Source organism: Monodelphis domestica, chromosome 3 (assembly GCF_027887165.1).
Source record: "Monodelphis domestica isolate mMonDom1 chromosome 3, mMonDom1.pri, whole genome shotgun sequence".
Lineage (NCBI taxonomy): Eukaryota > Metazoa > Chordata > Mammalia > Didelphimorphia > Didelphidae > Monodelphis > Monodelphis domestica.
This window is the reverse complement of record NC_077229.1, coordinates 442,715,015-442,742,770: the sequence shown is the minus strand read 5'-3', so window position 1 is coordinate 442,742,770 and position 27,756 is coordinate 442,715,015. Positions and strand designations below refer to the sequence as shown.

Below are 27,756 nucleotides of genomic sequence, written 5' to 3'. Positions count from 1 at the left end.
GAGCATACAGTGCCAAGGCTGGTGTCAGGAAGAATTGAGTTCAAATCCAGTCTCAAACACTAGGTGTGTGACCTGAGGCAAGTCACTTAAACCTGTTTGCTTCTTGTTCTTCATCTGTAAGATGATCTAGAGAAGGAAATGGCAAACCATTCCAGTATTTTTGCCAAGAAAACCCCAAATGGGGTCATGAAGACTCAGACAGGACTGAAAGGACTAAGGAACAACAAAATAATAAAAAACAAAATTTCAAGAAAGGCTCAACAAGGGCAAAAGGTTTGAATGGATATGAATAGTGTTCATATGAGATAACTTTTTGCTCTACTGACTCCAGTTATTTGCATGTCTTGGACTTAATGGGACTGAATTACTTCAGTTATACTCACTCGAAGAGAATAGACATCTGGCATGTACTTTAAAACATTGAAAACTCTAGGGCGTGACTGCTGAGCTAGGGAACTTATCTTAAAATAATCACATTCTGGTTAATTTTGCACCTGAAGGAACTCCATTGTGTTTTTTTCTCATTGAACACATTTTTCAAGTTAAGGGGTGAGAATAACATCCATTAGGTTTCTATGGTTAGTTTAAAGACAGAATCAAAGCTTTTGAGAGAAAAGGTGGAGTAAGAGTAATAAATCTTGCGCTCAATAAAACATTCAAGAGACCCATAGGTCTGCAAATGTGGAAATAATCTAACTCAGGAAGATGTATACCTGGAGAAATAATATTAAAGACTTTATCTAGATTCATTCAAATGTTCACCCAGGCAACCAGCCAGCCATCAACCAATCAGTAAGAATGTATTCAGAACCATTCATCCCTCTATCCATTAAGCAAGTAGTTATTGAGTTCCTTCTCTTTGCTTGGCACTGTGTTGGAGGCAAAGGTGATGCAGAAGTTAAAGTGTTTGATAGAAGATAGAGTGGCGGAGACCCAAGTTCAAATCTGGTCCCATACACTTACTAGCTGTGTGATTCTGGGCAAGTCATTTAACCCTATTTTCCTCAGTTTCTTTATCTGTAAAAGACAATTAATAATAGTACCTCCTTTCCAGGATAATTGTGAGAATCAAATGAGATCATTATACAGTTCTTTGAAAAACTTTAAGAAATTCCATGTAAGTCCTGGGTTTTATTTTTTATTAGTCTGTGAGAGACAAAGACAAGTAGAATTCAGTCAATAATAGTTAATCAAATTTCTATAGGTTCATACTGTACTTTTCTCAAAACAATTCTATGAGGTAGAATATAGAATGATATGATTTAGAATTGTAAGTGACTATAAAGATTATCTACTCCAGGGTTTAGTCTGGGACTCATTGACAGATTTCAGGCACTGCATTTAGATGGGAAAATTTTTATATCCTTTCTTTTACTAATTTGTATTTGGAATAATTTTTGTTCATTATTTATTCAAAAGCATTTTTCTGCAAAGGAATATATTGACCCCACAGGTTTCACCTGACGCCAAAGAATCCATGACACAAAAAAGGGTAAGAAACTCTGAACTAATCCCCTTTTTTTCTACAGGAGATTTAGACCCAGAGAGATAGAAATTTAATCAAGGCTTCAAAGCTAATACATAAGTGGGTCAGAATTTGAACACAAATCTTCTAATTTTAATTTTTCTCTTTTTGTAATATGTCACTGTAATACAGGAATTATAATATTAATTTTCACTAATAAGGAAGATGAATCACAAAGGATTTTACCCAAGGTCACAGGGCTAGTAGGTAGAACTAGGATTTGAATGCAAACTTCCTGACTTTACACTCAGAACCATTGATACTATCATCTCCTTTTCCATCACCAAGCTTCATTTAATGTAATATCTCCTATAGACTGACACTAGGGTCAACTGTTCTCTTGTTTTTACAGAGGTCAATGTTGGGTCTCTGGCCTTCCTAAGAAGGTTCAGAAATTCTATCAGTCTTCTTCCTTCTTTCTTCAGTGAAAATGACTGTCATTCCCCCCCCCCCAGTTGATATTAAATGATTCACACCCTCCTTCCCTCATTTTCTAAAATGGATATTTTGGGGTCATTATTTCTTTCTTCCCTCCTTTTCTCTCTTCTTCTAAATTCTGCCCCACCCCAAGTCAGACTGGAGAGAATTCATCAAAGCAGAAAAAGAACTTTCCAAAACATCAAGTATGGAAGGGTTTCATCTTTCCCTAAAGTGATTTTAGGCTCCATACATGCTGCAATTGAACAGACAATTTTGGCCAAAGAAAACTCAAATAACAACAATAATCTAGATAATTTGGGGTTTAAATATTCTCTCATTTTAAACCTGTTAGAATAATTGCCATTGCAATTTTCCTAGAAGAATCCAGGCCCAAGAGGCAGAAATCCAAGCATGTGATGTGACCAGTTTTGGTAAAGACTTCATGATGCACCTCTCACCTCTGCCTGCATTTATTTCCCCTTCGACAGCTTGGCTTGTACAAACAATCTAAATTCAGTAAAGGAAGGGACCATTTTTAACCATGTTATTTAGCTGTGTTGGCTGGGGCACAAGGAACTGCTTTTCCATAGGTCAGACAGGAAACCATTTCATTTGTCTGGGGTTTGAACCCAGGTCTCCGGGTCCTAGCTATAAATATACAATGACACAGCTTCTTCATTGCCACAAATTTCCTCTCATGTACCACTGCTGAAAGGGTTGTGATAGGGTCCTTTTTCTTTCTCTGTGATATGTGGCTCCCTGATGGCTCTTTTCTTAGTTGAATAATTGTTTTTTTTTTATTAATGAGCAGATTGTGTTCTCCCTCCCTTATATATCTTTATTTATTTCATTAAATATTTCTTAATTGCATGTAAAACATTTTTAGCATTCATTTTTTTAAATTTAGAATTCCAAATTCCCTTCCTCTTTCCCTTCCCCCTCATTGAGAAGGCAAACAATTTGATACAGATTATACACATGAAATCATACAAAACACATTTCCATGTTAGGTAGAAAAGAAAATGTAAACTAAAAATAAAAAACATGAAAAATAAACAAAGCAAAAAAGTATGCTTTGATCTGCATTTAGACTCCATCAGTTCTTTCTCTGGAGGTATATAGCATTTTCATAAGTCTTCTAGTACTGTAACAGAGTATTATATTGACTCAAATATCCATTCACAGATGATTATGATGCAATATTGCTGTGACCAAGTACAATATTCTCTTGGTTCTCTTCACTTCACTTTGCATCAGTTCAGGTAGGTGTTTACAGGTTTTCCTGAGAGCCTCCTGGTTATAATTTTTTATAGCCCAACCATATCCGATCACAATCATAAGCCACAACTTGTTCAGCCATCCTCCAAACAATGGATATGTCCTCAATTTCTAATTCTTTGACACCACAAAAAGAGCTCTTACAAATATTTTTGTACATATAGATTCTCTTCTTTTTAAAAAAAAGTTCACTTTAGAACACAGACCTGTTACTGGATTGAAGAGAATGCACAGTTTTATAGAACTTCGGGCATAGTTCCAAATTGTTCTCCAGAATGATTGGATCAGTTTAAAACTCAACCAGCAGTACATTGGGGTCCCGATTTTCCACATCCCTGACTATATTTGTTATTTTTATTTTGTTATATTAGCTATTCTGATATGTGTGAAGTAGTACCTCAAAGTTGTTTGAATCTGAATTTTTCTAATCAATAGTGATTTAGTGCATTTTTTCATATGATTACAAATAGCTTCGATTTTTCTTCTGAAAACTGCCTGCTAATATTCTTTGACTATTTTTCAATTGGTAAATGACTTGTATTCATGGATTTGACTCAGTTCTCTACATATTTGAGAAATGATATCTTTATCAGAGAAACTTGCTATAACCCCCCCCATTTCCTAATTTACTTCTAATCTTGGTTACAATTGTTTTATTTATGAAAAAACTTAAATTTAACATAATCACAATCATTCACCTTACATCTTATAATGTTCTCTATCTCTTTTTTGGTCATAAATTCTTCCCTTATCCATAGATCTACATATAGATACAATTTTTCATTAATGAGGAGATTTTGTTAACAAGATTAAACACGATCTTTTCTCCCTTCTCATTTTTGTGAAGGGAAGTTGAGACAATCACAGGTTATGTAAAGTTTGCACCTAATACCAGGGGCACCCTGCCCATTAATTGAAGAGAATTCATTTATTTACAAGTATTCCACTCAGGAAGTGCACTCATGAAATAAAAAAATGCATGAAGAAAGTAAAGTGAAAAATGGCATGCACTGATCTGCAATCAAACTCCAACAGTTCTTTCTTTGGCTATGGTTAGCATTTTTTATCATGAGTCTCTTGGAACTTGCTTTGCTGTTGAAAGTTTATTTCTTCATAGTTGATCATTCTGCAATATTTCTGTTACTGCATGTACTATTATCCTGATTCTGCTCACTTCATTTTGCATATGTTTATATGTGCCTTTCTAGGGTGTTTTTTTTAACTCATCCTGTTCATCAGTTTCTTATATACCACATTATATATATCACAGTTTGTTCATCCACTCCCCACCTGACAAACATTCCATCAGTTTTCAATTCATTGCTACTACAAAAAGAGCTGCTAAAGATATTTTTGTACAAGGAGGTCCTCTCTCCCTATCCCTGATCTGTTTGGGATACAGACCCAGTAGTGTTCTTTCTTGGCCAAAGGGTATGCATAGTTTTGTAGCCCTTTGGTCATGGTTCCAGATTGCTCTCCAGAATGGTTATACCCATTTATAGTTCCACCAACAGGGTATGTGTCCCAATTTTCCCACATGTCCTCTAATATTTATCATTTTCCTTTTTGGTCATATTAACAAATCTGATATGGGTGAGGTGGCATCTCAGAGTTGTTTTCATTTTAATTTCATTAATCAATAGTGATTTAGAGCATTTTTCATATGACTAAAGATAGTTTTGATTTCTTCATCTAAGAATTGCCTGTTTATATCCTTTGACTATTTGTCAATTGAGGAATGTCTTGAATTCTTATAAATTTGACTTAGTTCTCTACGTTTGAGAAATGAAGCCTTTGTTGGAAACACTTGCTATAAATTTCCTCCTTCCCATTTGTTGTTTCCCTTCTAATCTTGGTTGCATTGTTTTTGTTTGTACAAAACTTTTAAAATTTAACATAATCAACATTATCCATCCAGGAGCCATCAAAGACCACCCTGTTTGATATGGTCCACATGGAAACGGGACTGCAAAGCAGCCTCCCAGGAAGGACGGAAACACCCACTGAAATCCTCCTAAGTGACTTTCCTTATTAACATCCCCTTATTATTGAAATTGCTATGATTATTATTCTTACTTAGCCCAGGAAAAATAGATGAGAGCAACATGCTTGCAGGGTGAATACGGATGTCCCACTCTGTCCCCCTAGGATATTACCAGGAGATCCCAATTACAAAATTAAACCTAAAGATTCTTATATACCCACTTAGATAGGACCCTCTTTTCTAGGCATAAAAACTTCACAAATCTGTGCTCTGAATTCCCTAACCTGTATCTGGGTCATGTTGATTCTACTCTCTGATCCTTCACTTAGCAACAATGTTTCATTGACTATCTCCCTAGGCTTCCTGTTTATTGTTAGGTTCCATGGAAACATGTATGTTGAAAATGAAACTGTGTGCCAAGTAGATGTGTGATCATGAGGGTACAAAATAAAGCCAGGTCTCAGCCAAGGCGGAGCAGTTTATCCTGTGAAACCTGTGCTGCAGGTTGAATGCTAAAGCTGTGTTCCATCCATCATTTCGCCAACACTTTCCCAATTCCAAGTCCCCATCCCCTGTGGGAGGCTGGCCTTCCCCACAGCACTTTTTTTTCTTAATGTTCTCTATGTCTTCTTTGGTCATAAATTCTTCCTTTTTCAATAAGTCTGACAAGTAAACTTTTTCATGTTTCCCTAATTTGTTTATGGTATTACCCTTTATATCTAGATCAAGTATCCATTTTGACTTTATCTTGGCTTATGGTGTGAAGTACTGACCTATTGTTTTCCAGTTTTCTCAGGAGTTTTTGTCAAATAGTGAGTCCTTCCCCTAGTAGCTTGGATCTTTGTTTAATTAAATCTTAGGTTACTATGGTCATTAATTATGTTTATTAATTACCTAACCTATTCCATTGATCCATTACTGTATTTCTTAGTATCAGATTGTTTTTGACAATTACCACTTTTAATATAGTTTCAGATCTGGTACTAGTAGGCTTAATTCCTTCATCCCTCCCCCCCCCCCAATTAATTCTCTTGATATTCTTGATCTTTTCTTCTTCCAAATAAATTTTGTTACTATTTTTTCTAGTTCTATGAAATAAGTTTTGGATAGTTTTATTGGTATGGCATTGAATAGGTAAATTAATTTAGGGTAGTATTATCATTTTTATTATAGTGACTCAGCCTATCTGTGAGCAATTGATATTTTTCCTGTCTGACATTATTTCTGTGAAAAATGTTTGGTAATTGTGTTCATTAGTTACTGGATTTGTTTTAGTTATTATTATTATCTCCTGTCTCTATACCTTTGAATTGTCTGTCCTCCAATCCTAATTTGTACTTACCTCTCATCTCCATTATTCAAATTCTTTGTTTCCTTCAAAATTCAATCCAAGTCCCACTTTCTCCAAAATTGTCTTCCTGGTTCTCTAGAGCCTAGTACCTTCTTCCTACAAATTACTTTGTATTCACTTTTATAAATTCTATCTCCACATGTAGTCTTCTTCAATAGAATATAAGTCCTCTTATTACATAGTTTATTTTGGTTTTTTGTCTTTGTATTTCTCCCTCCCCTCCACACCCACCTAAAACACAGTAAATTAATAATTGTTGATTGATAAAACAGGCCTTTTGCAAACTTGAGCTGCCTACAGCACAGAGAGATTGAATGATTTGCTCAGTCATACCAGTTATATTTACCAGAGGTGGGACTTGAACATGGGTCTTTCTGAATCAGAAGCTAGCTTTTTATCCACTGTGTACTAATGTTTATGAAAAAGTAATTGGTATGAATGGGATACAATCATGTATCCACTGGGGGCTAATAAATTAACTTCTAAAAACTATAGCTATACTCTCTGTGAGACAAGAAAGCATCTGAGTCACATAAAAATCTTTGCTTAAATGTGTCATGTAAGAAGTTTTCTCATATGCTTAGAGATATCATAAAGATCCTTTGAGGTTAAGAAACCTAGGTTTTAGTCTCCCCTCCTATACTTGTGTTTTTTATTAGTCCATTTTCAAAAAGGACCAATGATGTCACTGGTGTGACGATGTCTAGACTTGTGCATGAATTAGACTTAAGTGAGGTAGAATTGCCCAAAGCCTGCCTCACTTTCTCTTCCAGAGTCATCCAAGTACAGTGGAAAGACAAAAGTCAGGATGGCAGGGCTGTTATGCAGTGGGTGGTCTTGGCATCTTTGATGTGTGACCAAACTCTAAGTGCTGCACAGTGCCTGCTTCAGTCACCTTCATGGCTGTTGGGACAAATTATTCTTCTCTGTCTGTTGTATTGGAGGAAGTCTTCACACGCTTGGGGTAGATATGCTTCCTGACTCGCTGATGGGTTATGGCCCATAAGTTACCCTCAAACTAGTTTAGCCCATCTGCTGAGATGGTTTACTGGAGTTTGACCACTGTGTATCCTGTAGCTTCTTGGAGAGTGCCAGGTGCACACCAGGGTTCAGCAAGCCCTCACACCTGAGGTTCGAGTCCTCCTTGAACACCCATACATCTCCTAGACTCAGTAGCTAGATAAACCACTGGCAAGTTCCTTAGCCTCTCTGGTCCTCACTTTCCTCTTCTGTAAAATAGTGATGATAATACCCGAGATACCCACTTCTTAGGGAAATTGTGACAAAGGAACTCATGAGTGTTATTCATCCGAACTTCAAACTTCTTTAATTCTATTGAGGGTACCACCAGCATCTTTCTTAGCCAGGTTTCTAATCTAAGAAACTTCCTTTGCTCTTCCCTTTTCCTCATCCACAGAATAAAATCAGTTTCAAATTCTTATTGAATCTACCCAGACATCATCTCTTCCCTCATCCCCTTCCCTGTTCACACAGCCACCACCCAAGTTTAAGTCCTTATCACCTCTGTATTTGCTACTGTGATGGCTTCCTAATTGGTCTCATTTCTTCTAATCTCTCCCTTCTCGACTTTAGTCTCCACACAGATGCCAAAATAAACTTCTCAAGACCCACTTCAATCTATGACATCATCCTACTCAAGAACCTTAAGTAGCTTCTTACTGCCAAAAGAAAAAATGAAAATTTCCTATAAGCTTAAATTTAAGGATTTTTGCAACATGACTCCTTACCTATATTCTTGATGTTTTGCCATTTTCAGGTGTATTGGGCTCTTCCTGATCCCATTTGAAGTTTTCTTGGCAAAGATACCAGAGTGGATTCCCATTTTCTTCTCTCATTTTATAAATGAGGAGATTGAAGTAAATAGGGTTAAGTGGCTTGCCCAGGGCTAAATGCCTCCAGCCGGATTTGAACTCAGTTTTCCAGACTCCAAGCCTGGTACTCTCTCTACACTGTCTCCTAACTGCACGAAAACACATACCTTTTTAAACTTGTTGATTTTCTGCTCTCCTCCACTAACTAAGTGTTCATGTTGCTTACTGCCAATAATACTCCAAACTGGACTACTATCTGTACTATCAATTTAACACTCCATTTCCATACATTTGCCCAAACCATCTCTGAAACTAAAATGTGGATTGCTCCTTCCTCTTCTCAGAATCTCTTTCTCCAATGCTCAATTCAAGTGATACCTCCTCCATGCAACATTTCTTGATTTGATTCTTGACCTGACTTATTAGTTCCTTATTCCTACCTCAACTTTCTTCATACTATACAGACTATCCCAAAAGTCTTAGAGAAGCTTTAAGCTTTAATAGCTATTGTGCATATTGTATCCCCCAGAATGGCTTTATTTGTGATTTCTTATTCCCTAGCACCTAGTACCTTGACCTGAGAAGGTGCTTAAGAGGTTTGTTAGATTAAACTGAATTGAATTACTAGGAAAGGTTTATCCTAGTAATTCTATGACATTTCCCTCCAGGAAAATAAGGTGTTTCCAAAGAGACTCTAACTCCCATAACTCAAGATACTTAAGGTCTTACAACAACTCCAGACTACAACCAAACAACACCATAAATTCCTGTGTGTTTTTCTCTTATCATAATTATCTTTTGTGGCTCCCCAGTGCTTTCTGGAAATGAGTATCAAATCCTGTGGGGTAGTGTTAGCTAATGACAAGAGGCAATCTGGAACCAAAGGAGTTCCTCTCCCCATTTAGGAGTTGCATGGAGCAGTCAGAAGTATAGCATAGACCAATTTTCCTTGTCTGGTCTTCCCCGCTTAATCTCCTAAAAATTAACCCTCTGATACTATCCTTATATTGGGGTATAATTCACTAAGAGCCAGTACTCTAAATAATCCTCTTCCTCCTCATCGTCATCCTTCCTCCTTCCCCTCTTTCTTTCTTTCTTTCTTTCTTTCTTTCTTTCTTTCTTTCTTTCTTTCTTTCTTTCTTTCTTTCTTTCTTTCTTTCTTTCTTTCTTTCTTTCTTTCTTTCTTTCTTTCTTTCTTTCTTTCTTTCTTTCTTTCTTTCTTTCTTCTTCTACTCCTCCTCCTCCTCCTCCTCCTCCTCCTCCTCTTCTTCTTCTTCTTCTTCTTCTTCTTCTTCTTCTTCTTCTTCTTCTTCTTCTTCTTCTTCTTCTTCTTCTTCTTCTTCTTCTTCTTCTTCTTCTTCTTCTTCTTCTTCTTCTTCTTCTTCTTCTTCTTCTTCTTCTTCTTCTTCTTCTTCTTCTTCTTCTTCTTCTTCTTCTTCTTCTTCTTCTTCTTCTTCTTCTTCCTCCTCCTCCTCCTCCTCCTCCTCCTCCTCCTCCTCCTCCTCCTCCTTTACCTTTTGTCTTAGAAGCAATGTTATGTATTTGTTCTAAGTCGGAAGAATAGTAAAGGGCAGGCAATGGGTTTTTAACGACTTGCCCAGTATCATACAGATAAGGTGTGTCTGAGGCCAGATTTAAACCTGAGATCCCCCCCATCTCCAGGCCTGGCTCTCCATACACTGAGCCACCCAGCTACTCCCAAATTATTTTAACTATATGTAGGAACCCTGGATTCTAGACCTGCCTTTGCCATTAACAATGAGCTCAGACAAGTAGCGTCAATTCGTGACTTCTTGTTGAGGGGCAGTAGAGCAACCATTTATAGACATGAAACAAGTAAAAGAGAACACTTGCCATATTTGGGGATCATATATCTGGAATGTGTTGGAAAGTTTCCCAAGCACCGTGAAAACTGCTACCTTCTACCTCTTCCTAATCATCCATGTGAGGACAAATAATACAATTAGAAGAAACCTAGAAAGCATTGCTAAGGATTTTTCTATTTTGAGCAAGAAACTTCCAAGTCCTTAGGGGCATGGGTAGTGTTTTCATTACTATTGACTAAAGGTTGGAGATTCAGAAGTGAATTGTAGATTTGAGAAAGAGATAGCTGACAAAGATGAGAATGAGATCTGGATTTCTTTGACTATCACTTCAAATATAAGAATGGCAGATTCTTGGCAAAAAAATGGAATTCAACTAAGGAAGACTAGTAAGAGAAAGCAAAACAACTAAGCAACACCCTAAACTACTTGAGCAAAGATACAAGCAGATCTTTAACAGAAAGAAAAAAAGCTAAGCCTCTATGATTGGATAAGGGAAAGAGAAGAGGATAAAGGTTGCAGAAATTGCTTATGTTCAGCATAAAGCATCTGTACTGAGCTCACTTATGTCCTACAACCCATCACATCTTTGTAAAGAGAGACTGGAGAAAAAAAGAAGAGATGAAGCAGAAGAGACCAAGATAGAGGAAAATACAAATGGGACAATCATAACTATATGAATGGTATGAACTTACCTATAATATGGAAGAAGACAGCAGAATGGATTAGAAAGCAGAACCAACCATATTTTAATATATGTATATGTAAATACACCCACATATATGTATATTTTTCAAATGTATAGACTCATATTACATATGTGTATTGTGTCATACTAGAAGCATAAAGACTACACAGTTAAAATGAAAGGTGGAGGAAAATTTATGTTTCTGCTAAAGTCAAAAAAGGAGAAATACTAATCATGATCTTAGATAAGGAAACAAAAAATTAAAATAAACAGGGAAGCTGCATTTTGCTGAAAGGGAACATTGATAATGAATTAATTTCAATACTTAATGAATATGCACTGAAAATTGAAATTCAATTGTAGGAACAAAAAGTTAATAATCTCTAAGGAAATCATGATAAAAAGGGGTAACTGTCCGCCCAACAGTTACCATTTTCAAACTATAGTACAAAGTAGTAATCATCAAAATGACTTGGTGTGGTTAAAAATGGAGAAGTTTGATCAGCAGAGTAGACTAGGAAAACAACATACCAAAGCAAACAAGTCTACTAGACTAGTTTCTAACATACCCAAAGATTCAAGCTCCTATGATAAGGATAAAAACTGCTAAGAAAACTAAATTACCTGGCAGAAAATAGGTTTAGGCCATAAGCCAAGATAAGTTCCAAAGCATATATGACATATATAAAAGGTCATATCATAAATCAATTAGAGGAATATGGAAAAAATTATGCCTTAGAGCTCTGGAGTTTTGAAAAAGTTCATGACTAAACAAGGGATAAAGAGAATCACAGAAGTTAAACATTTTTACTCAAACAAATCTAATGCAGTTAAGATTAGAAGGGAAAACAGTTCAGTGGGGAAAAATCTTTGAAGCAAATTTCTCAAATAAGGAAGCATTTCAAATGTACAAGGATAAGAGGTATTCCTGAGTTGATAAATGGTCTAAGGATATGAACAGGAAGTTTTCAAAGGAAGAAATATCTGTATGTTTTATCTATAAAATATCTATAGTGATATTTTTTTAAATGATCCAAATCACTAATAACTAAAGAAATACAAATTAAAGCAATTCTGAGGTTCCATTTCACATGTGTGGGATTGGGAAAATTGATCAAAAGGAAAATAATAAATGTTGTAGGAACTATGAGAAAACAGCCATGTTAATTCACTTTGGACCTATGAATTAGTCTAGCCATTCTGAAAACTGATTTAGAAGCATCCTCAAAATTTATTAAATTGTGAATGCCCTTTACCTGAGCAATGCCACTGTCAGGTTTATACCTCTAAAGAGATCAAAGGAGGAAAAAAAGGACCCAATATACAAAAATAGTTATAGAAGCACTTTTTTGTTATATCAGAAATTGGAAATCAAGGGTGAGGAGAAAGGCTGGACAAAATATAATATAGGAATATATTAGAATTTGTTTCTCTACCATATTTTTTCTTTCTTTCTTTCTACTTTCACTCTTTCCACCTCTTTTAAATAAACTCCCAAAAGTAATTTTGATTTGAGCTATAATATTTTTAAATCAGTGACCACCATATTATCTTAGAATTTTCACATATTTAGTTAAACCCTAAATTTAATTCCTTACAGCAATAATAATGGAATGGCTTATCATTTCTGAGGCAGGCAGGGTTAATTTGCCCAGGGTCACATAGCAAGAAAGCATCTGAAACTGGATTCAAATTCAGGTCTTCCTGACTCCAAGCCTGGGGCTTTATTCACTGCAGAACTTATAGTAAAAAGATATAGGCTCTATCGGAAATGATTGAAGAATTTCAGAGAAACATTGGAAGACCTATATGAATTGATGCAGTGAGGTGAGAAAAACAAGGAGAATAATTTATACTATGACATCCATATAGTGAAAGCAAATAATTTTGTGATTGTGATCAATGCTATGATTAATCATAATTCTAGAGGCTTGATGATGAAAAATGATACCCATTTTCTGACAGAGAAATAATGGTCTAAATGTGCAGAATGAGACACTTATTTTTAGACATGAAAAATCTATAAATGTTGTGCTTGACTATATTTTTTTACAAAGGTTTTCTTTTTCTTTAAGGGATAGAATTATAAGGGAGGGTGGAAAAGAGAAAAAATAAATGCTTGGTAATTGAAAAATTTACTTACATTTTTAAATAATCTATGAAAAGTGAGGGTTGAAATTATAGCTTCCAATACTGTCATGTAAAATAAGCTAAATATGCCATATTTGTGACAACCAAGCAAGTTTATTAATAAAAATATACTAGAAGTCCATAAGAGTGATGTGATTTTCTGTGAAACTAATCCACTTGAGGTGATTAAAGATGGAGAATACAAGGGACAATTAGAATTGAATTGGAAGCCAACATGATTTTGAAATAAAAGAATGCTTTTAAAGTTTGAAAAGTCAAAAATTAATTTAGTCAGATCTGCAACATATTTTATTACTGCATGAACCAGAGAGGATTTGAGGTCTACCACAAGGGCATCTTTCTCCCCAGTACACTGAAAGCATGATGGCCCAAGACCTCTGATTTCATTGGCAGAGGCAGAACTCCAAGGACCAGTACATATGAACAATTGCTCTATAAACTATGGTCTTAGAGAGTTGCCTGGTGCTTTAAGGTTGAGTGCTTTGCCCATTTTTCACACAGTCATGTGGTCAAAGGTGGGTCAGTGTTATTGTTTTTACATATGTGTGTGGTATCAGGAGAATTAGAGAGGGAACAGAGAGGGGACCTCTGGGCTGGATGGAGAAAGATTCCAAGAGACTCAGGTTGAATAACTGTTGGATGGGCTGTGAAAGGGGTAATTTCATGATCAGGTTGTAACCATTAACTCTAGTCATGTTGCCTTGGGCAAATCACTTAACCTGTAGACCTCAGCCCCTTGGTCTATATAATGAAAGGGATCAGACAAAGAGGTCACTAAAAATCAATTCCTTGTTTGCCTAGCTGGAAAACTAGAGAATCTGATCTTCATTTCCAACAAGAAACAAAAGGCATAAACAATCTTTTTGCACCAGGGAGAAGAGGATGGCTGAGTGAATGTTATGGAGAAAGTCCAAATTAGAGCCTGTGGCTCCAGGTGTCTCATGATGAAAAAGGTGGGGTCTTGTCTCATAGTTGTTAAGCATGCAGTGTGGTCCCGGTGCATTTCTGGGGGCAAAACTCCCACAAATTTGGCTCTCATAGCAGCTTTCCTGAAGTCCTCTCTTTGTAGAATTTTACAAAGTATTTACAAAACACATGTTATTGCAATATATATATATATTATATTTACAAAATAAACTTTGATAAAGTGTCAAGTATTTTGATCTACAAATAAATAGAGGGATCTTTGATCTTCTTGAGCCGGAAGCCACTCCTTTCTTTACTATAGACTCTTATTCTCTTCCTTAGGTATGTCACTTGCAAAATGATGCTAGGAAAGGAAATAAGATTCCAAAGAGTAACCACAGTGGATTGATGATTGTGATCAAAGTAATCTTCCCCTTTTCTATTTTCTTATAGTAAATTATTGCTTGTTCAGTTGACTTGGAAATGATAATATATTCCTCTTTGAGATGCCACTTCTATTATTTTGACATTTCATTGTTATATAACTTTTCCAATGCTCATCTCTTCACCTCTACTCGATTGTAAGCAACTGGAGGTCAAGAGTTTTATCTTTCACTTCTTCAGATTCCACCAGTGTCTATCGCTATATTCACAATAAAATGCTCAAAAACCATTATTTCAAAATTATTACTTATTTAAATATAAATTATAAACATGTTCATTAAAACTATTTAAAAATAAAAATAGATTGATCACTGACGACCATATTTTACTTACTCCAAGTCAAGGTTTATAGTCACAATCCAATGAAAGGGAGGGTCTTGCCTCATAACTGTTAAGAATGCAGTGTAGTCCTGGTGCATTTCTGGGGGCAAAACTCCCCCCAAATTAGCTCTTATTGCAGCTTTCCTGCAGCCCTCTCTTTGAGGACTCTCTGTAGAATTTTACAAAGCATTGAATAAACTTTGCCAAAGTGTCAATTATTTTGATCTACAAATAAATAAGAGGGACCTTTGATCTTCTTGAGTCTGGAACATTCAGATGAGACATTTCAGTTCTTCCATAGACCAGAGCCAAAGCAGGAGCAATTCTATGGTTTCCTCCTAAGCAAATAGGAATGGCCTTTTACTCCCAAGTCCCCTCCATGTCCCACCGAAAGTCTTGAGACTTACCCATGAGTAACAACAATTTTCTCCTCCAATTTAACCATCTGCCCACCAGCATAGACAAGAATCTATCAGTCCAAACATGTAAAATAATTGTGAGTCAGCTATGGGTGGGAGGGAAGGAAAAGAACATGAATCATGAAACCATGGAAAACTATTTTAAATTAATGAAATGAATAAAAATTTTCAATTAAAATTTAAAAAAAAATTTAAGAATGTATGAGTTCAGAAACATTTACTAAGTGCCAGGAGAGGGGAGGAAAGGAAAGGTGACATTTTGAGAATCTGCCCTTTTCCATCCACCTTACCATTCCAAGCTACTCCATGTCTTTTTTGGGGGGGTTTCCAGCCATATTTCTTTCCCGAAGTTTTTCCTTGGCTCTATGCTACCAAGAACCTGAGGGCACTCCAGTGTGGCTTGTTCACAGCACGTGGCTCTGGGAGGCTGTATGGTCTCATAGGCAGCTCCTGGAATTCAGTTGCTCACGTCCTGCCTTTGCCTTCTGAGCCCCCCAAGGCTTGGGAGTAGCTGAATGTCTTTCTCTGAGATCTGATTAATACCCAATCTGACAACACTCCCTACTTGACTCTCAGCACAATTGGGACTCTAAATCCTCCTTGTATTTTCGGATGCTGGCAAACCCTCTGAAACAAAGACCAGGGCATTATGGTTATGCCCCTCCTGGGGAAAGCTAGGATGTCTGAGCCTGTGTTGTCAGCTCAGGTCAAGTTAAGAAATGGGTCTCTGGGGGAGGGTTCAGATCTAATCCACGGGAATGTTGAATAATTCTTCCAGCATGAGAGATGAGTATAAATCAAGGGAACATGAGGCATTCATGACATAAAGAAGAGAACTCACCATTATTGAATGGATTTGAAAGCTTCCACATCCTTCATGCAATATCTGGGGAGCAGACTGCTGCCAGATGTTAGCTGGCTTGTTGGGTTGAATATGTAAACTCTCCTACTCGCCCAGCTCAAGTCTCCCAGTTGTGAGGGGGAAGGAGACACCAGGATGGCTGAAAACAAGCCAGAATCAAGAGGCTTGCTCTAGGCATGGCGTGTGTGGGTCACTGGCATCCCAGCTGGCTTCAAAGACAGAGCCACTAGGTTACCCTGTTAAGCCCCCTACGAAGCACTTCCATGAGGAATGTCATTGGGCTGGGGATAGTGGCACCTGCTGGACAGCTCCCTCATCCTGCTTTAAGGGAAAGTTGAGGCAAACTTTATCTCCTCAAAGCTGACCTGGGAAGATGAAGCCTAAGGAAAGATGTGATGGAAGTTTATAAAGTATAAAGGATCATGGTTGCTACATTGTGTCTTTTCACTAGGTTCCAACACTTTAGGACTCGATTTGGTGATTTTCTTGGCAAAGATTTTGGAATGGTTGGAATGTCCTTTCCTTCTCCAGTTCATTATATAGATGAGGAAACTGAGGCAAATTGGGTTAAGTGACTTGTCCAGGATCATATGGATAGTAAGTGGACAGAATTAGGATTTGAACCTGGATCCCCTGACTCTAAGGCCAACATTCTTTTCATTATATCACTATGTCTCATAAAAAGAGTATAGTTGGGTAGGACGGAGAATAGACTCCTATACCCTGAGTCAAGAAGACCTGAATTCAAATCCAGCCTCAGAGACTCATTAGCTGTGTAACCCTAGGCATGCCATATTGCCTCTGCCTCAATTTATTCAAATATAAAATAGGGATAACAATAGAACCTACCTCTCAGGGTTGCCAGGATCAAATGAGATGATATTTGCAAAGAACTTTGCAAATCTTAAAGTGCTATAAATGTTTACTATTAGCTATTAATGCTATTGTATTAGAAATTCTTGATTAGTTGATGAAGTTTAGTCTTAATCAAACTAAATATTACCTTTAAACAAGAGGAATTAAATATGTGACATTTTTATGACCTAAGAGACAGCACAGACAGTAATCAGATTCACACAAGGGTTAGACAAAGGGTTAGAATCACAAGATGTAGAACTAAAAGGGACCTTAAAGATCCCAAAGGCCAGTCTCCTCATTTTACAAATGTAAAGCTGAAGTCCAGAGGGTCAAAGTGGTTTGCTTAAAATCACATAGCTAGTAAACAACAGAACTGAGACTTGAACTCAGGTCTTCTAGCTCCAAGTTCAATATTCTTTCTACCATTCAAAATAAAAAACAATTGAGTCACGACTAAGGAAATTTAGGTGTTTAGGGATTATATCTCTTAACTTCTTGAACCTGATATTAAGGAGAACAATTTTGTTCTCTTTAACACATGCCTGAGTACCTCCAATAGAATGGATTTTTATGTAAGAAATGTTCCACTCCTCTCCTATTTTCTTCCTTCCTTCCTTCCTTCCTTCCTTCCTTCCTTCCTTCCTTCCTTCCTTCCTTCCTTCCTTCCTTCCTTCCTTCCTTCCTTCCTTCCTTCCTTCCTTCCTTCCTTCCCTCCTTCCCTCCTTCCCTCCTTCCTTCCTTCCTTCCTTCCTTCCTTCCTTCCTTCCTTCCTTCCTTCCTTCCTTCCTTCCCTCCTTCCTTCCTTCCCTCCTTCCCCCCTTCCCTCCTTCCTTCCTTCCCTCCTTCCTTCCTTCCATCCTTCCCCCTTTCCTTCCCTCCTTCCTTCCTTCCCTCCTTCCTTCCTTCCTTCCTTCCTTCCTTCCTTCCTTCCTTCCTTCCTTCCTTCCTTCCTTCCTTCCTTCCTTCCTTCCTTCCTTCCCTCCTTCCTTCCTTCCCTCCTTCCTTCCTTCCTTCCTTCCTTCCTTCCTTCCTTCCTTCCTTCCTTCCTTCCTTCCTTCCTTCCTTCCTTCCTGTGTATTATTTCTTAATGTTTTTCCCATCTTTATCATTGGATCTTATATTTTTAATCATAATCTTGCAGCAGAATTTGCTGGATGGCATTTGAGTAGCCATTTTTTGAAACAGCTCACATTTTCATAGTTTCTTCAGGTTCATAAAATACTTATCTTACAATGACCTTGACATGTAGGTAGGAAAAGTACTACTATACCTATGTTACATATGAGGAAACTGAGACCTAGAGGGGTAAAATGACACTCATGGTGACAAAGTGAGTAAATGTTGCAGGCAGGATTTGAATACAAGACTTGACTCAAAGTTCACTGCTCTTTTCTGATATATTATAGTGCTAGAAATGGTAGTTCTTACCAATATCTGATGAATGTCAAGCATTTTCTTCTACAAATAGGGTACTTAGCTAACTTTGTTTACACAGTATTTTTGAGTAAATGGCAACCCTGACCTGATCACCCTCTAGTTTTATATGTGTGTGTGTATAGTTGTAGTTATAGTTGTTATAGTTATATCCTACATATTTTATCTGTAATTTGAAAATAAAGGTAAACTGAGGCACAAATTCTGAGTATATTCCATTTATTGGAATTTCTCAGGTCTTGATTTGATGTTTTTATTCTGTCCTATGCATATTTTTCCAGATTACATGTGCTGTCATGTAATATGTATTTTCATCTTTGCCATGTAGTGAAAAAATACAAATATCACCTACATAAGAAAAAACTCAGGAAGGAAATATAGTGAAGAATGGCATACAGCAATCTGCATTCAGACTCTATCCGTTCCTTCTATGGCGGTGGATATTTTTTTTTCTTCCTCATGAGTCCCTTGGAGTTGTCCTGGATTCTTGCACTGCTGATGATAGTTGTTATTCTCAGGTGATCATTGCATACTATTGCTGTTTGTCCTATACACGTGCATCTGTGCCAATGTCGGTTGGCTTATGCTATCATCTATGAGTGCTTGGTATCTCAAATCATCCTTGTGCCCAATAATTGTCTTACAGTCTTTTTAAAACCCCAGCTACTGGCATAAAAACGCATTATTCGATGAAGACTTCTGGGAAAAGCAGATAGCAATGTGGAAGGAATTAGATTTAGACCGACAACTCATACCTCATGCCAAGATAAATTCTAAATGGGTGTGCAAACAAGACATAAAAAGTCACATCATAAATTAGAGCAACATGGTGAAGCAGGGTAGGGAGTGGGGTGGGGAGAGAGGAACCCACCAGATTTATGGATAGGAGAAAAGTTTGCCACTAAACAAGGAATAGAGAGGATCCCAGAAGATAAAAAAATGTTTTCTTTTTGATTATGACATATTTAAAAGTATTTTTTCCTCAAACAAATCCAAAGTAGCAAAAATTATAAGATAATAAATTGGGAGGTGGGGAATCTTTGTAACAAGTTTTTCTGTTGAAGCACAAACTAATTGAGCCACTGTGGTACAGGGATGGGAATCCTAGATTTGGAATAAGAACCGGATTCATGCCTAGTATTTATAAGCTGTGTGACTTTGGGCAAATCATTTAGCTTTTCTAAGCCTCAGTTCTTCATTTGAAAATGAGGATAATAATTGTTGCATTATTCACCTGATAGCACTTTTTGTGAGCAAAGTGCTTTGTAAACTTTAAAGCACTTATGAATATGCCCGTGTCTTTTTACTATAAGAGAACATGTGGGAGACACAAAATAGAATAAAACAATGCCTACCATTAAGTAATTCCCACTTTTTTCTCAAAAATTTACTTTCTGTCTTAGAATCAATACTAAATATGAAGGCAGAAGAGTGGTAAAGACTTGGCAACTGGGATTAAGTGACTTGCCTGGGATGATACAGTTGGGAAGTATCTGAGGCTAAATTTGAACCCAGCTCCTCCTGATTTTTGGCTGACTATCCACTGAGCCACCTAGCTACCCTCATTAAGGCATTTTCAGTCTAGTAGGGGTTTATTATATGAGACATATGGAGTCAGTTTCCAATAGAAGATAAGACTTAGGATCAGATAGATCTGGGTTTGAAGGCTGCCTTTGGAAGTCTTTTAGCTGTGTGAGCCTGAGTCAATCACATAACAGTTTCCTCAACTGTAAAATGAGGCGGTTGGATTCAGTATTTTTTAAGGTTTGGTTTTATTTTAATTTTTTTTAAGGTTTGGTTTTAAATCAATGATCTACCTACACACATGCTCACAGAGAAAGAGAGAGAGAGAGAGAGAGAGAGAGAGAGAGAGAGAGAGAGAGAGAGAGAGAGAGAGAGAGAGAGAGAGAGAGAGAGAGAGGGAGAGGGAGAGGGAGAGGGAGGGAGGGAGAGGGAGGGAGGGAGGGAGAATATAATATAAATCAGAAAGTGACAGTTTCACAGTAAAAAGTCTCAAAATCCTTGCTAAAAGAGAATTATTTCCAGCTGGCAGGATCAGGGAAAGCCTCAGCGAGGGAGTAGCCTCTGAGTTAGACCTCAGGAGAAAGGACTACAGGCTTCAACAGGCAGGGATTAGGGAGTCAAGGAAAGGACATACCAGGGATATGGGAATGCGATGTGCAATGATACAGAGGAGGGAATTGAAGGATGGTTATCAAGTAGCCTGGTTTAGGTGGAGCAAAGGGCATGCAAAGGAGAGTAGGAGAAGCAAAGTCAGGAGAGCTTTGAGTGCCAGGTCTTGAGTGAGCTTGAACATTGTTTCTTAGACACTGCATGAGGAAGGTGAATCTGGCAGGGTGGATTGGCAGAAGGAAAGACTGGAATTAGGAAGTTTTGTAATGGTCCACACGTGCCTCACTACTATTATATTCTGAGGTTAAACCCATTCTATCCGGGTACTTCATGCATGCAAAGGAAGGATGTGCACCCAGCACCCTTCTATCTCCAGTTCCACCTCCACTAAGCAGCTAATACTAACACTATGAAAAGTTCTCAGGGAAGGTTCTGCATGGTTGATTTTGGAAAATGACCCAACAATGCAGGGTTATTAGGTGGGAAATTCTTTTCAAATCTTAAAGCATTCTTTGTTATTGTTCAGTTGTTTTAGTCCTGACTCTTTGTGACCCCATTTGGGGTTTTCTTAGCAGAGATAACAGTATGGTTTCCCATTTCCTTCTCCATCTCATTTTCCAGATGAAGAAACCAAAGCAAACAGGGTTAAGTGACTTGCGCAGGATAATACAGCCAGTAAAAATCAGAGGCTGACTTTGAACTTGGGTCTTCCTGATTCCAGACCTGGCACTCTATCTACTGAGCCACCTAGCTACACTCTGTCTTAAAATCAAAGACACTGAGAGCTAGAAGAGACCTTAGAGTTGTCAAATCCAACCCTCATTTTAAAGATGAAGAAACCAAGGACCAAAAGGTTAAATGATTTGCCCTGGGTCACAAAGCTATTAAGTACTGAAGCAGGATTCAAACCCAGGTCATCCTATCTCTAATTCCATCACCTTATTTGCTATGGTACACTGTTACTCACATATACTATTACTATAAGTGATCAACTGATCTCTCCAGTGTACACCACAGTGTTGTTGGTCCCTTGATTTCTAAGAAGACCAATGACATTGCAGGGTGATGTGTTGACTTAAAAACAAAATGGAATTTAAGTGAGACAGAGTTGAGCAAAGTTGTTGGCCTCACTGTCTATTCCAGAGTTATCAAAGTTCAGTGACAAGATAAAAGTCAGGATGATGGTTTGGGATGCAATGGATGGCCTTGGCATCTCCAGTGTCAGACCAAGCTCTAAGCTCTTCATAGCATCTTCATAGCTATTGAAACAAATTGTTCTCCTCTGCCCATTTATCCAAGGGAAGTCTTCATGTACTCACCCATCTCTGACTCGTTGATAGGTTTGAGCCTTGTTGGTTATCCTTAACCTGGTTTAAGCCTGTTTGATAAGATGGGTTTACCAGGATGCCATTTTGCATGCTATAACTTCTTGTAGCCATAGGTGAGGGTTGGGTGAGAGGTAGACAGCAAAGGATGATGAGCAGCACTGAAAAGGTCTCCTTTAAGATAGTGTTGGAACATGTGTCAAATACAGGATGTATAAACTCTTATATCAAATATAGGATTCCAGGAAGGGAAACACTAGTTTCTATCAGTGCCCAAGTGAATGTTTGTGCTCTTTGGAAAGTCTATCTAGATGTCTGAAGGGCCCTAAAATTATGTCCATCTATTGATTTGTGTCCATAAAATTTAGTCCATTTATTGATACAATTCCATTTGATTCCTAGTGGATCTAGAGATATGACAGCAATGGGGTTATAAGGGGGATAAAAAAGAATGTATTTTAGTTCTTTGAAATGTCATATCTGTTGGGACTGGAATGAAAATCTGATCACACCAAGAATTTCCTAGAATTCAAGAACCAATATCTCAAAGGGCAAGTTTCTTATGACTGGCACTCAGTTTCTAAAACAGAAATAAATATTGTTGAGTTCAATTATTATGTCTATGCAGATGACTCTCAGATCTATTTGACCAGTCCTTACTTTTCCCCCAACTTCCAGTCTCTCATCTCCAACTGCCTATTGGACATATCAAAATGGATTTCCTGTATAGACATCTTAAACTCAACTTGTACAAAATTGAAATTATTATCATCCTTCCTGTTCCTTCTTCTTATCTTCCCTGTCACTGTTGAGGGTATCACTAACCTCTCAAACTCACTCCCAGCCTCACAAATTTGGTGTCCTCCTTTATTCCTTACTCTCTCTCTCATCTCCTGTATTCATTCAGTGGCCAAGTCCTATCTTTTCTATCTTCTTAACGTCTCTTGGTTATGCCCCTTCTCTCACTACCCTTGTTCACACCCTTAACATACCACACATAGATTATCGAAATAGCCTACTACTTGGTCTCTGATTTAAGTCTCTTCTCACTTCAGTTCATCTTCCATTCAATTATATAAATATGATTATACTAAATGAAGGTCTGACCACATTGCCTTCTATTTAGCGAATTCCAGTGGATCCCTATTATCTCTAGAATCAAATATTTAAAGTCTTCTGTTTGGCTTTCAAAGCCCTTAATAGCCTGTTCTCTTCCTACCTTTCCCATCTCCTTCTTATACCTGATTCCCCTCCACATATTTTTCTGCCATCCAGTGATAGTGGCCGCTTTGCTGTTCCCATACACAGCACACGACCTCCTAACTGAGAATTTTGGCTGGCTGATCCCATGCCTGGAATATTCTTCCTCTTCATCTCCTCTTTCTGGTCTCCCTAGCTTATTTCAAGTCTCTTTTTGCCAGGAGTCTTTCCTAATCCTTCTCAATATTAACAGCTTCCTTCTGAAACTATTTCCAATTTATCTTTCATACAGCCTTTTTGTTCATAGTTGTTTTCATGTTCTCTCTCCCACCTCACTGTGATCTCCCTGAAAGTAGGGACTGTTTCTTTTTAGATTTTGCCCTTCTTGGAATCCCCAATGTTTATCACAGTGCCTTAATTTCCTAAATGCTAACTTACCTAATGCCAAAATAAATTAATGTTAATTGGTCTGTCTACTTGAGGGAAGGCTATGACCTGGGTGGAGAGGAGGAACTCATTTAACTTTGAAAAAAAACCAGTAATTTCCTGTGGAATATTGCACTGGGGAGTGGGGAGGCAGGTATATTGCCATTCAAACATAAAAGACCTAGGCATCTCATTGAATGAATCAAAAGTAAATGAGGTATAAATAAGGCTTTAATTGATTTGAAAGCAGATGAGGCCACACAGAAAATAGTTTGTGATTAGTTAAAGAGAATCACTTTTTAAAAATAAAGAAATAATTGAAAAACACTTCTTTTCCTTCTGCCACCAGCCATCCTGCCATAAAAGATAACAAATAAGTGAATTAAGTCAATAAATAACTTGTTGATTACATTAATCCCTCTTAAAGTGGGGAGTGGGGAGGAGTAAAGGGTGCTGAACTAAATCCAACCTCATAAAAATAACAAAAACCAAACCAGTTTCTAGGTTTCTGTGTAGGTTTACAACCTATGTGATAAAGTGACAATTCATAAGAATAATTAAACTCTGCACAGTTGATTTAAGAAAAAAAATCTTTATATTCCCACAATTTGGCAAATTAGGCACTTATGAGTCATAAATCGTCATTACATAAAGAGTAATAGCTTTTTTGATTACATGCTGTTTTATGGATTATAAAGTACTTTTCCATAACAATAACCATGTAAGGTAGTAGTTAGAAGTATTTGTTTCTCTATTTACAGATGAAGAACCTGAGGCCCAAGGAAATTAAGTAATTTGCCTAAGATCACAGAACTATGAAGCATCAGAGATAAGACATCAGCCCAGAGCTTCTGTGCCTAAGCTGAAATAAATGGGAAAACATCCAGCCAAAAAAATGTGCCCCCCAATGCAATAAAGGAACTGAAGTTCAGATGAAAAAACCGCATCAGCTCTAAACCTTTATAATTACCTATGAATTTGTCAGTCTATTTTGTTTCATCTTTCATTAATAATTCAATCAAATCTAAAAACTATTTATGAAGGAAAGCAGCTAATATATTAAAATAGGATGCTGGTGTTTGTCAATTGTAATAATTAGATACTCTGGCTTGACTAGAGAGATATTAGGGGGAACCTCAGGGTGCCTAGTTGTTATAAGGAGATACTACTACTAGGGGAAACCTCAAGGTGCCTAGTTGTAATAGAGATATACTAGGGGAATACTTGAGGGTGTCTATCAATTCCCTAGATGGCTAATTGACTAATATTTTTCCTATCCTCCTTCTCCCTTAATACCACCCTTCACCACCCTCTTCTGAAGCCTTTAGCTTTGCCCCTCCCCACTCCTTCCCTGAGTTGACTATGAGATTTATGAGGAAAATACTCTTTTCTCTTCCTTTCTCAGGTATTAAAATGGATACTGAGGGGATATTTCTAGTTGTAATGGAGATAGAGACTTCTGAGAGATAGAGAGATACTACTAGAGGGGATACTCTGGGGTTGCCTATTGATCACTACTGATGGCTAATAGATCAAGATATTTCCTACCATCCACCCTTCATCTCCCAGTTTTCCACCCATGCATGCCCTCCTGGCTCCCTTCCCCTTCCCCCTGTTAGTCAGCCATCCTTCTAAGTAATTCAAAGGTTAACTGTGAGGTTTAGAGAAAATACTCTTTCTCAAGTAAGGGGATTTATTGGGAAAGACAGGACAAGGATGGAAGGTGAGGTGAGAGGGATGGGTTATCCCTAATTTGGGAAATGTCAGTCCTGTTACAGCTGTGATACAAAAGTCTGTCATGGAGTTATGAAGGACCATTGATTTCCTTTTGTCTTCTTCTAATCAGCCCAGTATATAATGCTCAATCACCAACATCAGCCACACCAAAGCCTCAGCCTAGTCATAAAAAGCCAGTCTCTCCCTTGGTCAGAAGCCAAGGCAGTCTCTCAGTTCATCTCCTGGCTAGGTTCCAACTGACTTTCCTGGGAACATTCTATTTTGAATGTTCACCTTGATTGACAGATGATGTCCCCAGCTTTCTGTCTTGCATGCATGAAAATTCTTTCTTCCTTCATGCCTCTTCCACACTAGGTGACACAATGGAGTCAGGAAGACCTGAGTTCAAATATGACATCAGATACTTATTGGCCATATGGTCCTAGGCTAGTTACTTGAACCTATTTGCCTCAGTTTCCTCATATTGAAAATGAGCTGGAGAAGGAAATGGCAAATAGTTCAGTGTCTTTGCCAAGAAATACTAAAATGGGGTCACAAAGTGTTGGACATGACTGAAAAACACTTATTAGGGGTCTACAACATAGCTAATAACATAGGGCACACAAAAGAAATGCAAGCCTTTCTGTTGGCTTATTTACACCAAACCTTTTCCCCTGGAATGTCTTCCCTGTCTTCTCTTCCACTAGTATTCCACCCATCCTTCAGTATCACTTAATTAATTAATTCTTCCAAGACCATTTCTTTCCTTCTGGACTGGATAATTCAGCATTGTTTGCTGTTCCCACGTGGCACTTATGAGCCACTACTTTGTTTTACTAAATCAGCTCATGTTTACATCTTGTTTGCTCAACCAAATCTGAAAGTGCCTCAAGGCAAAGATTGTACCTTACACTGCTTTGGGTCCTTTTTAGGGCTTTCCTGCCACCTGAGTTGAAGCCAGTAATGTTTGTACCTAGGTCAGGTACCATGAATTGCATCCAGGACATGCGGTCCAATGTCACTCTCAGTTGAAGAGAATGGAACATTAAAGTAGGACACCAGTCCCATTGCTAGGAAGTGTTGCAGAATGGGAATGAAGGGAAAGGGATTCACCACAGCCCCATTATTGGTGGAGTTTCATTTTAATTAAGTATTCCCATTAAGCTGTTGAAATTCCATAGTGCCTCCATTCTCACATGCAATTGTCCCAATATCTTAGGGACAAAGCCCGGGTTAAGTAGCCTTCTACAGCTCTCCCTAGCACAAGGTTTCCTCACACTGGTGCTGGGACAGAAAAAAGTAGACCCAGAAAAAGTACCATTTACTGTGTTTTCAAAGAACCACAATGTTGCTTTCTAAGGCCAAATGATCTTTGCTTATTAGATTCCCAGGTTCTTTTTAAAAAGCCCAAATCAACATCCCTGTGGCTCAGTTTTCTCATTTGTAAGATGAGGGGTTCAGGCTAAATGACCTATAGTCTCTTTCAACACAAAATCTAGCCACATTTTCAAGACAAACTATGCCTCGATGTCCCTGAATTGAATAACCTTTTACCACTCCAATCTCAAATTTGCACCTCTCATTTGTGTGTTATTACAAACATTCTACTTCACAGTACTGTGGAATTAGACCTGGAGGAGATCTGAGTAGCCATCTGATTCATTTAATACCAAAGAACTGCCTATTTAATACCACAGATCTGACAAGTACTTGCCTAGCCTCTTCTTAAAGATCTACCATGAAAACAAAATTGCCAGCTCTCAGAGGCTCCAATTATGAGATTTTCCCTGACATTAAGCCTTCATTCTCTCCCATCTTCCTTACAACTTCTTCCTATTACTCCTTCACTCTTCCCCCCAGGGCCCAATAGATGAAGCCTAATCTCTTTTCCATAAGACAACTCTTAAAATACTTGAACATAGCTCTCAGGTGTCCTCTTAATCTTTTCCCAAGGCTAATCCTCCCCATATCTTTACTGACTCCCATTATGGGGTGGACCCACCATCCTGGTTTCCTTCCTCAGGTCCTCTCCAGTCTATCAAAGGTCTTCTTCACCTGTGGCATCCGCTTTCTCTGGAAAAAACAAAACAAAACACAGATGTGGGCTGAATGGACCATAGTAAGAGGGACTGTCACTCCATCAGCTAATTAAGAAGTATTTGTTAAGTGCCTCCCTAATATCATGCTGGGTGCTGGAGAGTCAGATTTAGAAGGGAAACTGTCCCTGCCTTCCAAGAGCTTATATTCTCTAAAGGGGAAACAATACACACATATGTGCCTAAATGTGTGTCTGCATATTGTTGTGTTTGTTCATTTATTTCCGACTCCTTGTGACCCCATATGGAGGTTTTCTTGGCTAAGATACTGGAGTGGTTGGCCATTTCTTTCTCCAGCTCATTTTACAGATGAGGAAACTGAGGCAAATATGTTTCAGTGACTTGTCCACGGTCACAAAGCTAGAAGCTGGATTTGCCTGGCACTCTGTCCACTGTACCACCTAGCTGTCATCGGCACATAAATCCACATAGGTGTGTACATGTGTTTATATACACATACATTTGCACACAATATATATGAAATATAAAATATAAATTAAATATAAATATGAAATAAAGTGATTTGAGTGATGAGAACTCTAACAACTTGGAAGACTGAGAAAG

The 27,756-nt window shown here is 37.8% G+C and overlaps 1 long non-coding RNA gene across 1 annotated transcript; it reads left to right on the top strand.

The window, feature by feature from the left end:
• The first annotated feature begins 1,419 nt into the window (after nt 1–1,419).
• On the top strand, nt 1,420–24,426 carry LOC103093055 (uncharacterized). The gene is made up of 3 exons (XR_008917858.1): nt 1,420–1,492; nt 3,131–3,207; nt 24,142–24,426. It is a non-coding gene; the product is annotated as an uncharacterized LOC103093055 (long non-coding RNA).
• The last annotated feature ends 3,330 nt before the right edge of the window (nt 24,427–27,756 follow it).